Raw genomic sequence first — 12,215 nt, 5'->3', positions numbered from 1 at the left:
CTGCTGATAGTATGGAGGAGCTTCGTATCTTGGGTTCATCATGTTCCTCCATCCTGAATTCTGAGTTAGAAGCTTGACTGTAATGTTGTGGCTGATTCTGGGTTTGCCATGGCTGTTGATTCTGCCTGAAGTTTCCTTGCTGATATTGGAATGCAGCTGCCACTGATTCAGCTCCAGGAGTGCCTTGAAGTTGATAACACTGGTCTGTGAAGTGTTGATCTGATGCACACAGACCATAGTGCTTTCTCACTGCATTCACTTGGCCTCCTAAAGCCATTTGCCTCATCAGCTCAATTAGCTCCAAAATTTTGTTCCCCAGCAGCAGGTTGTTCTCAGTAAACATGTTGGTCCTCACTGAATCTGAGATTGCATTCAGTTGCATCTCATGAACTCCTTTACTACTGCCACCTCTGGTGTAGGTCTATTGGTAATTCTCAGCCATGTTTGCAATGAGGTTTCTTGCTGTAGATGGTGTTTTGTCCATGAGAGTGCCTCCACTTGCTGCTTCTATCATGTTCCTTTCTTGAGGCAGCAACCCTGCAGCAGCAGCTGCTCATTGATTTGATGGTTGGGACAGGTGGAGCATAACCTCTTGAAGCGTTCCCAATATTCAAACAAATTCTCCCCAAGCAATTGTCTAATCCCACTTATTTCTTTTCTTACAGCTGCTGTCTTGGAGGCAGGGAAGAACCTTTCCAGAAATTTTATCTTCATTTCTCCCCAGCTAACTATGGGTACATTATGAGAAAATAGCCACTCCTTGGCAGCATCTTGCAGTGAAAAGGGAAAGGCTTTCATTTTGACAATCTCCTTAGGCACATCCAGTGGTTTCATAGTTGAATAGACCACTGTGAACTCCATAATATGCTTGTGAGGGTCCTGCCCTACTGACCCATGGAACCTTGGTAGAAGCTAAATGAACCCAAACCTAAGATCAAAGTTGGGAGCCCCCTGCACATACGACACTTGGATGCATAGGGGCTGGAATCCAATTTCCTGATTAGCCAGCTCCTTTAATGTTCTCTCTCCTTGCTCAACAGTCATGTCTTCAGTCTCAGATGTATCTGATAAACACTCAAATGAAGTCGGAAATGATCCAGTAGCCTCAGATTCACGCTGGTTCCTCTCCTTTCTGATTCCTTTTCTATTCCTACTAATTTCTGGATCCAGGGTAAGCAAAGGGCTATAATTAGCCTTGGTCATACACTTTCAACTCTCACAGCTAGATGAACACCTGTTAGTTTGCAGATTCAGAGAAAATAAAATATTTTTCACTACACGCACTTCTAATTCAACCTAAACCTCCTCAATAGATGTATTGACTAAGCATCCAGCAATACAAACACAGTAATCACCAACAACTTTTCACATAAAAGACCAAAACATCACAAAATAAGGACAGATGTACAAGACAGATAGCACATGAATATATATAAGTCATAACTACTAAAGAGCACAAAAAGTAAAAAAAAATTGAAAATCATTACGAAAACAGAATATAAAATCTACAGTAGGAAAATCAACACAGTACTTAACTAAAATAAAAAACAAGAGCAGAAAAGGAGGAGATAAAGTTTATTCAAGGTAGATTTTCTAGAACTGGATCATTGAATTGCAGTGTACTTTTCTCATTTTCTAAAGGCTGCTTCTCCTGGAAGATTTTTAATTGATGACCATTGACCGTGAATGACTTATCAGCCTCTGGTTTCCTAATCTCCACTGCCCGATTTGGGAATACTTTGACTATTACATATGGACCTTCCCATTTTGATCTAAGCTTGCCAGCTATCAGCTTCATCTTGGAGTTGTACAGGAGCACTTTCTGCCCAATGCTGAACTCTTTCCTTGATATCTCATGAAACCTCTTCACTTTCTCTTTATAAAACCTTGAGTTCTCACAAGCCTCCAGCCTGATTTCATCCAACTCTTGTAGCTGCAATTTCCTCTGCTTCCCAGCTTCACTATACTCCAAATTGCACCTCTTAACAGCCCAGAATGCCTTGTGTTCAATCTCTACTGGTAAATGGCATGATTTTCCAAATACTATCCTGAAAGGTGACATCCCAAGAGGTGTACGGTATGTTGTCCTTTGTGCCCACAATGCTTCATCTAGCAACTCACTCCAATTCTTCCTATTTGGCTGGACGAGCTTTTGGAGCAGCTTCTTCACTTCTCTGTTAAACACCTCTGCCTGCCCATTTGTTTGTGGGTGGTAAGGTGTAGACACCTTATGTTTGACTCCATATCTGCTCAGAAGCGTTGCTATGAGCTGATTGCAGAAGTGTGTGCCTTGATCACTAATTAGTGCCTTTGAAACCCCAAACCTGCAAAAAATGTTGGTCTTCAAGAATTTTGAGACTGTTCTAGCATCATTAGACTTGGTTGCTTTTGCCTCTACCCACCTACACACATAATCCACAGCCAACAGAATGTAAAGATACCCAGATGAGCTTGGTAGGGGTCCCATAAAATCAATGCCCCAAACATCAAAGATTTCACAAAATAATATATTCTGCAGAGGCATCTCATTTCTCCTAGTTATATTCCCCCCAGCCTTTTGACAAACCTCACAACTCTTCACAAAATTATAGGCATCTTTGAAAAGAGTGGGCCAAAAGAACCCACTGTCTAACAATCTTTGAAAAGAATGACCTCCTACCAATGTATCATGACAGCCATGCAGGACTCCATTTATTTCACTATCAGACACACACTTCCTAATGATTTTATCACTACAAAACCTCCATAAATAAGGGTCATCCCACACATAATACTTTGCATCAGATTTCAATTTATCTATATAATGCCTAGATGCATGAACAGGTAAAACAGCAGCAGCTAAATAATTAACTAATTCTGCATACCAAGGAGGTTGAGTCAGAGCAGAAAATACAAACTCATCTGGAAACTTTTCATTCAGTGGAATTTCTTCCTCCTCCCCCTGTTATTCTGCTCAAGTGATCAGCCACTTGATTTAAGGCTCCACTTATGTCTTTAATTCCTATATCAAATTCCTGCATCAGAAGCAGCCACCTCATAAGCCTAGGTTTTGAATAAGCTTTCTTCATTAAAAATCTCAAGGCTGAGTGGTCTGTGTGAACCACAGTTCTTGATCCCAGCAAGTATGGCCTATACTTCTCCAAAGCAAAAATGACGGCCAGCAACTCTTTTTCTGTGGTGGTATAATTTTTCTGAGCAACATCAAGGGTCCTAGACACATATGCAATGACATGAGGGATCTTTTCTTTTTTCTGGGACAGCATAGCTCCCAATGCAAAGTCTGAAGCATCGCACATCAATTCAAAAGGCAATTCCCAATTTGGAGGTTGAAGAATTGGTGCAGTGATGAGTTTCCTTTTCAGCTCATCAAAGGCTCCCTTGCAAGCCTCATCAAATTCAAAGATTGCATCCTTTTGAAGGAGTCTAGACAATGGCAAGGCTATGTTGCTAAAATTCTGAATGAATCGCCTATAAAAGCCTGCATGTCCTAGGAAAGAACGTACTTCCCTCACAGTGGAGGGGTAAGGTAGGCCAGAAATCACATCTATCTTAGATTTATCTACTTGGAAGCCCTTTTCAGAAATAACATGTCCTAGCACTACCCCTTCATTGACCATAAAGTGGCATTTTTCAAAGTTTAAGACCAGATCAGTTTCAATGCACTTTTTCAAAACTTTTTCTAAATTGCCTAGGCATTCCTCAAATGAAGCTCCAAACACCGTGAAGTCATCCATAAAAACCTCCATGCAACTTTCTATTAATTCAGAAAAAATACTCAACATGCATCTTTGGAAAGTTGTAGGAGCATTACATAGTCCAAATGGCATCTTAGTGTAAGCATAAGTGCCAAATGGACATGTAAATGTGGTTTTATGTTGATCTTCAGGGTGTATATGAATCTGCATGTACCCAGAAAAGCCATCTAGAAAACAGTAAAAAGGTTTACTTGTCAACCTCTCAATGACTTGGTCTATGAAGGGGAGAGGGAAGTGATCTTTCCTTGTGGCTTGATTCAGCTTTTTATAATCAATGCAAACCCTCCACTTATTTGCAACTCTGGTAGGCACAAATTCTCCCTCTTGATTCTTTACAATTGTCATTCCAGATTTCTTTGGCACCACTTGAACTGGTGATACCCAAGTACTGTCTGAAATGGGGAAAATCATCCCTGCTTTTAAGAGCTTACTCACTTCCTCCTTCACCACATCTTGAATAGTTGGATTCAACCTCCTTTGAGGCTGCCTAACAGGAACTGCATCACTGTCCAACAATATTCTATGCATGCAGAGGGCAGGACTAATCCCTGGTATATCTTCCAAAGTCCACCCAAGAGCCTTCTTGTGCTGTTTCAAGACTTGTAGCAGTTGCTTTTCCTGTTCCGGTTTCAAACTTGCTGAAATGATCACTGGAAATTTATTTCCAGCTTCAAGATAAGCATATTTTAAGTGCAGAGGCAGCAACTTTAATTCAGATTTTTGCTGCTACTCTGAAGTTTCTTGCGCAGATTCTTCACCAAGTTCAAAAATGTCCTCTTCTAGTGCTTGCAAGTCCATATTTTCAAAGAATTTATCTTCACACCCGATGCAGAATTCAGAATGTAATTCTCCCTCTGCCATGTTCAAATCAGATTGCACCTGAAGCTCCAAATTATTACAACAAATTTCTGAATAACTGAACACATCTGAATGGTTTTCTAGGGGATGACTCATGGCTTCAAAAATGTTGAATCTGACCTGGGTGTCTCCAAACTCCATGGTTAAATTTCCTTCATGCACATTGATAATGGTTTTTGCTGTCATAAAAAATGTCTTCCCAAAATCAATGTAGGACTCTGCCTTGAATTCTCACCCTCCATTTCTAAAACATAGAAATCTGTTGGGAACATTAACTGGTTTACCCTCACTAGCACATCTTCCACAATGCCCAAAGGTTTTGCAGTGCTTCTATTGGCTAGTTGGATAATAACAGTTGTAGGCTTTAAGTTTCTTAACTGCAGAGCCTTGTAAACAGAACTGGGCATGCCATTTATGGATGCTCCCAAGTCCACTAAAGCATTTGCAATGGAAATTTCTCCATTGGTGCATGGGATTGTAAAATGTCCTAGATCACTATGTTTAGGAGGCAGCTCCAATTTGGAAACAGTAGAAATATTTTTTATGTGTGGCCTCCTTAGTCCTCTTTTATAGGTGCACACCTCTTTAAGGAACTTGGCATATTTAGGCACCTGTTTAATTGCTTCCAGCAGAGGCATATTAATTTCTATCTTCTGAAAAATCTTCAATAACTCAACATCAGTTTCCAATTTCTTTTCTACAGGTGTAGATTTGACAGGGAAAGGTGGTTCAATTATGATTTCTGGTTGCTGCTCATTCTCAACAATTTTTTCTTTCTCCACTGAAGCATGCAACTCCTTTCCACTTCTTAACATGACTGCATTGGTATTGGCAGTCCTATTTACTTGCACCTTTGGTTGATGAGCTGACTGCATCTTCCCAAGTTCAGATGTTCCTCTCAAATAGGGAGGAATATACTTGGTGGTCTCTTTTTCCTCTGCAGGTGTAATTTCCACTGATACACCGCTCTCTTCAACATCTTCCATACAACCAGCTATCTTTTCATTCTCCCAATATTTTGTTGAGATCCCTTCAGAGTCACTGTGCCCTAGTTCTCTTTCAAATTATTGGCTGCTGAGTCACAGGTTGCATTTAAAGTGTTCTCAGACCAGCCTAACAGCCATGATGCTGTCATCTTATTCTCTGAAGGTTTCTGATTCAACAACTTCACTTTTTCCACTAGCTAGGACATTACTTGAGTCAAATCCCTTAAGTCTTTGGATTCTGCCCCAATTACTGGTACAGTAACAACAGCTTTATTGTACAAATATCCTTGATAAGAGCACTCAGCCATTTTACTCAACAGTTGTCTTGCTTCAGCTGGAGTTTTATTCATTAAGGACCCTCCAACAGCCACATCAACAAACATTCTCTCTCTTTGCAGCAGACCTTCATAGAAGTATGTTAGGAGTAGAGAATCTTGTAGCTGATGAATTGGGCAAATGAGGCATAATTTATTGAATCTGTCCCAGAAATCAGCCAAACTTTCATTCTGCCCTTGCTCAATGGTGCAGATCTGCCTCCTAAAGTATGATACTCTTGATGCTGGGGAAAATCTATTCAAGAATCTACATTGCATCTCTTGCCAACTTCCAAAAGGCTGTTGCTGGTAAATTATCCAATACCTAGCAGTGTCTTGCAGGGATAAGGGAAAAGCCTTCATCATAACCAGTTCTTCAGCAGCTCCCGAAGGCTTTATAGAAGAACACACCAGAATAAATTCTCTGATATGTTGATGAGGGTCCTCATGCTCCCATCCATGGAAGGTGGGCAACCACCTTATGAGCCCAGGTTTAAGTTCAATTCCAGATGCATTCTGCTCCAGGGGTAAATGGGTGCACACCGGCTGGTGACCCACTTCTTGGTTGGCCAGTTCTCTCATGGACTTCTCCAGAGGAAAAGCCATACTAAACAGCTCCGTTACAACACTCTCAGGCTACTAAAACTACCCCAAGCTAATCTCACTAATTCCCCAAAGTTTGGCAGAACACACTCAGCCTAAACCTTCTCAACAAAGGTGCCAGTCAAGCACACAGAAACAACCAAAAATAATCACCAAGACAGCTATCAAAATCAAAGACCAAAACAGCAAAAAGAATCAAAATTCACACTACTGTAGTTTTAAAAACAGATCCTAAACATACTAAAAAGAATTTGTAAAAAAAAGAAATAGATCTTAAGCTAGAAAGGACAAATATGAACACAAGAAAGAATTGCAAAGAAACAATTAAACCTACACAAGACTAACCCAACACTCTAAGACTTAATTCGTCGAGTCCCCGACAACGGCGCAATTTGTTGAAAGGCTTTTAGGTCGCACTAAAAGTCAACAAACCCTAGTCCCCACTAATGTAGTATAGGACAACCAGGGAATCAATCCAAAGACTCGGCTAGAATTAAGTTTAAAGTGTAGAATTAAATCTTGTATTTATTTAACACCTAATTAACTACTAATGCAAGGTGGGGAAATGAAATATGAACAATGAAATTAAAGAGAAAAGAATGAAAGAATCAAATCTGTATAAAAGAAAAAAAATGAAGAAATATAATGTAATTTGAAATAAAAGAAAAGAAATGAGAATAGAACTCTAAACTACCTAAACAGAAACATAAATGAAACTACTATGAGAACTTCAATGCAACTAAAATGATCCTAAACTAATGAGCATTATTACTGCCTAATAACAGAATCTAAAGATTATCACTGCAATAGGTAAATGATGCAAGAAAACAAGAAAATAAACCTAACTAAGAATGCTAAGAACAGTGGAACATATAACAAAACTTAAATGGAAGGAAAATAAATTCATAATCAAAACTAAGACTATTCTAATATCAAGTCAATAGAAATACAGAAAATGAAGAAGCAAACTAAAGATATAGAAAGACATTCCGAGAAATTTAAGCCCTCCTTGGGGTCTTTTGAGTTCGTATTTCAGAACTTAAACTGGAAATTCTCACTCAATTATTCACTCAATACACACTTCCACAAGAACAGGATTACAACTCTGCGATTGCAGAATTAAAATCACACAAATCAGAATTAATAAAAAAAAAATAGAAACACAAAATCGATTTGAATCATCTCTGACTCGAGAAGACATCCCGAAAATGTATGCTCACTGTGGAGTCATTCAATTCCAAAAGGAACCACAGAATTGCAGAGTTATAGAATCCAAATCCTTTTCTCAAAACATAACAATGGCAGAAATCAAAAACACAGAACAATCTCAACACAAACGAGGATACGAATTTGAACTTTATTAATATGAAAAAGGAAAATTACAAACACTTTATCAGAAATCACCGAATGAGGAACTCACGGATTGTCACGGTTCCATGAATCTCATCAACGAAATCCAGAATCAAGAACAGTATCCTACTCTAAGAAAAGCGAATAAAACCCTAAACTCTAGAATGGAGAACTATAAACTGAAAGGGTAAAAAGTGTGTGAAGAAGTGTTCTATATATTCTATTTACATGGTGAAAGCCCTTTATATAAGGTCGAAAACGAAAAGAGAAAAGAGAGAGGAAAAGTAAAGAAAGAAACTTGATTTCGACGCTTCCTGCTCTTGATCCAGCGGTCACTGTTCATTTGCTTCGAGCTTGCGTTTCCAGCCATTCGATCCTCTATAACGGGCAGCTCCGGTCAGCTTCTTCTTCACCGATCATCTTCTTCAGCACGTGTGCAACTTCGGTGGAGTGGCACGAGCCTCAGGTAAGTGATGCGCTCCTCTCTTCAGCTCTCGCTCTGTCCTAGCTTTGGGTTTTGCTTTTCCTTTCTCCAAATGCTCGAGGGCTTCCTTTGTTTTTTCCAAAATGAATCAGAAATCTCAGACCCCCAATCAGCTGCAACAAAACGACATCGTTCCACTTAATTTGAGTCAGCCCACATCCATGCATTTTCATTAAACCAGCAGCGGCCCAGTTCCAGCATAACAGCAGCACCCAATGTCCAGTGCTCTTATTCAAATCAACACTTGTGTAGCCTATCAAAGGCAATTAGCCCAATGCAGCGCTGAAGATGTGCACATAAGTTCCAATTCCATTTATTCAAGGCTGAGGCCCAATTCAATGGTCCAATTACTTTCTGCAATAAAAAAAATTCAATTAAGACTAAAAGGCTAAGCAACAAAACTAAGATATTTAAGCAATTAAAAAAAATTAAAAATCTAATTAATCAAAAATAAAGAAAAGAATTTCTTTTGCCCATAGATTTTCTAAAACACTAATTTTCTAATTATTAACAAAAACTAAAAATTATCTTTAAAAACCTATTTTTAACTAGAATTTTATAAAACTAAAGAATTAAGAGAAAAACATAAAACTAGCCTAATTCTAAGAAATTAAAAACTAAAGAAATCTAAGAAATGATTTTTAACAAAGAAAAATATGTAAATCTAGAGTGTTATCAGTTCACTATTTTATTTATCTTATCTTATATTTCTTGTGTTATCATTCTTGTCTTCTCTTCAAGCTTTCATCTATATATAACTTTTTTTGAAAGATGATCGTTAAACAAAGAAGTTGACTTCAGGAGAGTAGGTAGGCTTTAGATGCGAAGTCAGACTTTAGTCTACTTTGTAGGGGTCAGAGCTTTATCATAGTCTTTAGCAAAACTAAGCTTATACGACGTGACAGAGCCGAAGACTTCAAGGGAAACATTCCTAGAATGTCCTCCATCTCTTACAACGTCTTTTTCTTGGATGTAGTGAATTTGATAATATCTTTCTTCTTTAGTGATTTGCACAAATATCAAGAACAAAATGTACAAGCATCAAAACACTTTATCGTACATGTATTAAATGTTTTGAACGTTGATAAGTGTTAGACTGTATTGTGTGTTAAAACATTTTATCATTTGTCATGTCATTCATCAATGCATCATTTGGTAAAACAAACATGTATAATCATTAGATGATACAAACATTATATGCTTCTTCAAAGGCTATAGTGTTTAGTGGTTCTACATTAGACAATGTATTCTTAAGACGTTTTGCTTAAGATAACACTTGTATTGAATAAAAATTTCTTTTAACTTTTAATGTTATAAAAGAGATAGACTTTTTCTTTCATAAGACGCTAGCTTGTTACTCATACAGTCTATTGGATGATTTCAAAGAGAGACACTTTCTTTTCTTAAATGTTATTCATAACTTTTGTTCATTAGACAATTTAGTCTAGAAAGCATTGTTCATAAGCTTGATTTCATTTAAAATAGATGTTACAAAATATTTCTTTCTTAGATGTTATTTCTTTTGAAACAACTTTTCATACACAACAATATTTCTTCTAATGTTTTTTTGTTAAACTTTAAAAGTTACGGTCTATTCTCTAGACGATCATGTCTTAACAAAATACATTATTCAAATCTAGGGATGACAATGTAGGCTGGCATGCTCCATCCTGCCCCGTATTTAACCGACAAAAAGTGAGTTAGGCTGGTCCGCCCCGCATAAGAAAAGCAGGTTATTTCTCGTGCCCGCTTGCATAACATTTGGTTTGGCTTGCATAATAAATTTAATAGTTTTTTTTAATTTTCCTAAAACTAGTAGAAATAATAATTTATATAGACTCATTTCTTAAATAAGTAATATTCATAATTTTAAAATTTATAATTTTTAAGTAGAAGCCTTTTGTAAATAAAAGTGACTGTGAAGTAATTGAAATAAGGAAAGAAATGTGAACGAGGAATCTACTTTTGGATTGACTGAAAATGAGCGAGCTACTTTGGAAGAATGGGAGAAGAAAGCGAATGAGCAAGTTACTTACAAGAAACACACACAACATGTTGTGGTAGAGCGATTAGATTTTAAAAATTGAAGTAATACGAGTTGTGCTGGTTGAATGCAAGCCAACTCATTATTGGCCCGTATAGACTAGTGGTACGAGACTAAGTAAGCTAAAAAAGCTAATCTATCTCACACTTTTTCTTTCAGGCCTGCAAATCACTCCACATTGCCATCTCTTTCAAACCTTCCTTTCTACCTATTTGACCTGTTTTTACACATTAACAAAGAATAAAGCATGACAGGAAAATCTGATTAATTTAAGACTACATTAAGTTTCAATTATGTCATAAATTTGAGTATATTTTCAATTGAATTTCTATTAAAACTTTTATTAATTTTAGACTTTCCAAAATTATTATATATTCTCTATCATCTTAATTACTTGTCTTCACATGTTAAAAAAATGTCAAGTTTCATTATTAATATAAACTGACATGAAATTTATTTCTTTGATGAAAACATGTTAGAAAACAAGAGGTTATCTTTGTTACCTACATAATGATGGTGACAATGTTCTTATCAAACACATTTTCAATTAAAACAATAAAACTCAATTTTGATAATTACAATATTAATTTGTATTATCCATATGAAAACAAATAACTTAGATGATGTGACAACTCGATTAAAAAATATAAAAAAATCTCACTTTGATATTTACTTTTCTCGTGATTTAAGAAACACTAGTGTAACAAGAAACACCAAAATCACTTCCTTCTCATTTTCTATGTTAGAAAAATTACTTATTTTATTTCTTATTTATCGTCTTTTATTTTAGTTGACAAAGCATTTGATGATGGCCGGAGGAAGTTCAAGACGGGGTCATGGAGAGAGGAGAGGTGATCACTGAGGAGTGGTGTTGGGAGATGGAGAGGCGGAGGTCAAATGATCTTAATCTACAAGTTGAGATAAAACGAGATAGATACCACATGCCGTAGAAATTGAGACACTTCACCTATTTTACCAAACACAAAGAATCTCAAAAGAAAACCAAAAAGAAGCATGTACATGTTACCAGCCAGAAAAATAAGCATCCCTTCATCGTTTTCTGAGTTCTACGTTGAATGATACCTTGAGTTTAAGGTTCTTACGCATGCTATTGGGTCTTCTTAAACAAGATTTCAACCCAGTAGTAACGTGTTCACTTGATACAAACTCTAAGTTAACCCCATTCTTGAGGTCTAGCATTTCAGCCTCTTCATAATATTTCAAGGCTTTGTAATAAGGCCTAAACTCAAAAGGTGATACATCATTAATAGGCCTAATCTCAACATGGGATTGGTTATCTGATCTTTCACCATATCTGCGAACATGTTCCATGTCCTGAGACAGTACTGGTTCGTGAGAAAGGAAGGGAAGGAAGAGATTGTGCATTTGGGGTGAGAAACCGATTCCATCACAAGCTTCTGGTTTGAGTTGTTGGTTGTGCATTTGTGTTTGAACTTGTGATTGGATGCTGATGGTTTGTGTTGTGTTGGCCTTTAACAGGTCATAGATTGTGTGATCTGGAACAATGAGGAACACACTACCAGGAAGCAAAACTGACTCAGGTTTTACCACAATCCATGGGAACTTGAACACATCTGGCCTAGTTATGCAGTGTCTAGGGTTCTTTCTCAGAACCTCTTCTGCTCTCACTGGCTTTCTGTGAACCTCAACATGTTTACCAGGATGTACTAGTTTCAACACCCTTTTCTCTCTTTTCATGCTTCCCATTTCAAAAACTATACAGGATTTTTTGAAAGAGGATGTCTAGAAAGAAAGTATATACACTTTTTGTAACACGTATCATATGATGACACAGCAAGT

This window comes from Vigna umbellata, chromosome 5 (assembly GCF_029865625.1).
Source record: "Vigna umbellata cultivar VRB3 chromosome 5, Vumbellata_1.0, whole genome shotgun sequence".
NCBI classification, from domain to species: Eukaryota; Viridiplantae; Streptophyta; class Magnoliopsida; order Fabales; family Fabaceae; genus Vigna; species Vigna umbellata.
Note: the sequence above shows the minus strand (reverse complement) of the source record.